The 3,728-nt window shown below is 45.5% G+C and overlaps 1 protein-coding gene across 9 annotated transcripts in view; it reads left to right on the top strand.

Moving 5' to 3' along the window:
* Positions 1-3,728, top strand: part of KIF1B (kinesin family member 1B) — a 182,222-nt gene that overhangs the window by 619 nt on the left and 177,875 nt on the right. The gene's annotated exons all lie outside the window — the stretch shown is intronic.

Here is a 3,728-nt window from a genome sequence, read left to right as displayed (position 1 = left end):
CCCTGGGCTTGGGTTCAGCGGCCTGCTAGGGTCCCCTCACCAGCCCCCCGTTTCCCCCGAGTGCCAGGCTCGTGTGCCAGGCTCCGGCTCTGCCCAGCGGTCAGCCGACCCGACACTGTCCGCCCGGCCCCTGGGCTTTCTGCGCTTTTCTGCTCGGTGGGGACAGTGCGGCTCGTTTTGACGCCACTCTTTCTGGTTTCCCCATCCCCGCTCCTCCGCCGTCTGGGTTGGCTTCGGGGCCGCGGCTGGGAAGGTGGTTCTGCCCTCTTGCCAGATGCAGGTAGGAAAGGGCATCGCCTGCCAGGGGAGAAGCCGATGGCTCAAGGGCGGCAAGGAGGAGCCCGCCGGGGAAGGGAGGGGGCTTGCTGGAGGCTGGCCAGCTGGGGGAGGGCTACTGTGGGCTCGGCGGGGAGCAGAGCAGGCTTACTCGGGCAGCCATATTGGGAGGATGATCTGACAAATCCTGCAGGAGCCAAGTCCCGTTGCTGTAAGTGACAGCCCTGGCAGCTTTCAGGGTGACTGGCCGCTGGGAAGCCAAATGGTGGGGGTTGGGCGGCTGCGCGAGCAAGCTGGTCATTGTTCACGCCCGCCGCGCGGAACATTCCGGGCCCTGGAACCAGAAAGGCGCTTCCAAATCACTTTCCCACCCCCGACTCCCCACGCCCCAACCCCCTTCTCCTCGGTGAAATGCTAACTTAGCCGCCGAGGTAACCGCCTTCAAAATTCCATTCTTCTTGGTGTGAAATGCTGGGTGTCTGTTCATCTTCTGCACCCGGTGCACCCAGAAGGCCTGGTGATGTCTTGTGCGTAGGTAGGTCTGAGGACTGGCAAAGCCAGTGCGCCGGGATGCGGGCCTTGAGTGGGTAGCCTGCATCGACTGGGCAGGCTTTCAGAGTCGCTCAACAGGGCAGAGATGAACTAAAACCAGGGTGTGCCGACAAGCGAGGGAGGCTTGCAGCAACATTTCTGAGGACGCAGTTTGTAATCTTTGTGGAATCTGGAGGTAGCTGAAATTAGATTGTCAACAGATCCCTTGCTCACAGATCTCGGATTGCTCTGGGCAGCTGTTCTGCTGACAGTGAACTTGCTGCTTTGTGCGGAAGCTATGTCTGAGCTCTGTGAGAGGGATGGTGATGGGAATTCGAATCTCTCTGGTATCATGGTAGATGTTTTATTTAAAGGCTGGCAGATTGTCAGCTTAGCTTAGTCATAATAAAATCTCAGCTTGTTTCTCCTCTAAGAAGTGCTTTCTAATTAAGTTGGTATGGTTGTGTATTACGAAGCAAGAAGAATTAGTACTGTTGTAAGTACTAAGTACTAAGTACTGTTGAAGGCTGGAATGTGAAGTGAAGATGGCATTCACATTGCCGTTGCCAGGCAGATCTTGAAATGATCAGGAATTGAGTTCAGCGTGTGCCTATAAAGCTGCCTTTCTTACTGGGCAGGACCAGGAGAGAGGGGACGCCTACTGCCTTCTTTGTCTACCTTCCCTTTCCTTTCGTCCTTCTCTTTCTTAATGAATGTGCTCCTCCAACTTCCTCAATGGGATTTCCGAAAGGGCTTCAAGTAGGGTTTTCTAAGCAAAGTTTTAGCAGATTACATTTTCTAGTAAATTTATCATTGAGCTTTCCTCTTTAAGTCTAGTTTTAAGATAATCAGCTATGCTTTTAACAGAAACTAGTGGTTTTAAATTTTCATTAATGAGAGAAATACAAAATGCCTTTTTAAAAATTCTATGCCCCAATTAATAAATAGTTCTATTATTTTACTTTTAAAGTTACTTTATTAGTGGCAAGATCTGAAGAATTTTTACTCTAATTTCAATATCTGGTAAAATCAGACCCGATTATGCAGCTCCACCTTGATGAGCATTTCGCACAAATTTATCCAATTTTGTATGGCTTCTCAGGCTAAAAACTGACCATTTTTCTCTTTCAGGCCCAGATAGGAAGGTAGTTCACCATTTTGCCCCTCGTTACTCCTTCTCACTTTTGAGTTGTGCAGTAATTAAACGTCCAAGAAGCGCCAACTCACAGTCTCACCAAGACCAAGGCCTTGTCACCCGGTTCCCTGCTATGGTCTTGTCCTGAGTACAAAGGAAAGGGCAGTAAACTCCTGCCTTCTTGCTTGTAAACTGATGCCCAGGCTGCTAATTGTAATCACAGCAGGTCTTTTCCAGGGATAAAGTCTCTCTTTGGTTTTGTCAGCTGATAGTTTTAATTCCACAAAGCTCCCAATTTAAACCTAAGTTGGGGGCAGGGCTTGGTGTGTGTGTGTGTGTGTATGTGTGTAAATTTATTAAAAAAACGCAATTACAATTTCCCACAGGCGTTTGAAGCCCTCTCTCGTATATATCATGCCTACATTGTGTAGTTGTCTTTGAAAGATGACCTTGGCTGACCATGACCTGGTGAACATCTGAACTCCATAACAGCAGGACCCTCTGTCATTGTGTTGATTTGACTCATAGCAGCACAGTGGGATAGGGTAGAACTGCTCCTTTGGGTTTCTGAGACTGGAAGTCTTTATGCAAGCAGAAAGCCGAATGATCTTTTTCCTGTGGAGGATTTGGCTGGTGGATTTGAACTGTTGACTTTGTGATTAGCAGCCCAATGCATAACTCACTGCACCACCAAGGTCTCCAGAGACTCTATAAAAGAATGTGAATAAAGGCACATGCTTTCGGGATTTGTGTGTGTGTGTGTGTGTGTGTGTGTGTGTGTGTGTACATCCTAAGACTAAAAGAGAAATTAAACGAATGTGACTTGTGATAGAAAAACACCTGAAAAAGATGCCTTGGACTTGTGAGTTGAACTTTCTAGTTGAAGGCCAGTGATTCTTTGAGACTTTTACTACAGTCTTTACCAGTTACTAGACAGTGCATCAAGAACTTTGATACTTTGTCCTCAGGAGCTTACAGTTTTAGACTGTAAATACATATGGCAAGATAAGCTGAACCCAGACTCCTTTCCCTCTTGCACAGTTTGTGCACCATGCCATGCCATGCCAGGCTGGTTTCCAGAATCTCTTTTGTTTTTTTATTATGGTTTTTTAGTTTCTGAATTTCAAGTGAGAGCTTTTTCCTCTTGTAATGCCTTCTAATACTTATTATCAAGTGTTCAATGAAAACTTTTATGATCCTTTTTTGGTTGGTTGCTTGAGTGTTGTAAGCCACAAATTGTTATATCTGATATATTTTATAATATTTTTATATTAAATATTACATTGTTTACATCAGAGCATATCAGTCAGCGATATCATTTTCTAATTCCTTTGAAGATTTTAATACTTGGCTTAATTTTCTCTTTTATCTGTGTTTATGACATCAACAGTCATTGACTGTGCAAATCAACAACAACTTATTCATATTCATAACTGTGCACTTTATGTGTGCCAGGCCCATTTCTAAGCGCTTTATATATGTGATATAGAGAAGTTTACGGAACAACCTTGTTATTTCTTTTTTTTTTTCCTTGTTATTTCTTAATCCCATTTTTCCAAGAACATTTTGAAGCCCCGCATGTGTCTTAAGACAGTTCTTGTAACAGTTGTATAAAATATGTATGATTTAATTACAGATAAAAATACTGAGACAGAACTAGAGGAAAATTGCATATTTCATCATTGCTACACTGCACTCTGATTGGCTCATCTCCTCCCCGCAGCCCTTCTACAAGGGATGTCCAATTTCCCCCGGATGGGCCCTGGGTCCCCACTCTGCACTCCCC

Source organism: Echinops telfairi, unplaced genomic scaffold (genome assembly GCF_000313985.2).
Source record: "Echinops telfairi isolate 266 unplaced genomic scaffold, ASM31398v2 ScPeMD7_7457;HRSCAF=8495, whole genome shotgun sequence".
Lineage (NCBI taxonomy): Eukaryota > Metazoa > Chordata > Mammalia > Afrosoricida > Tenrecidae > Echinops > Echinops telfairi.
This window is presented reverse-complemented; position numbering and strand designations above follow the sequence as displayed.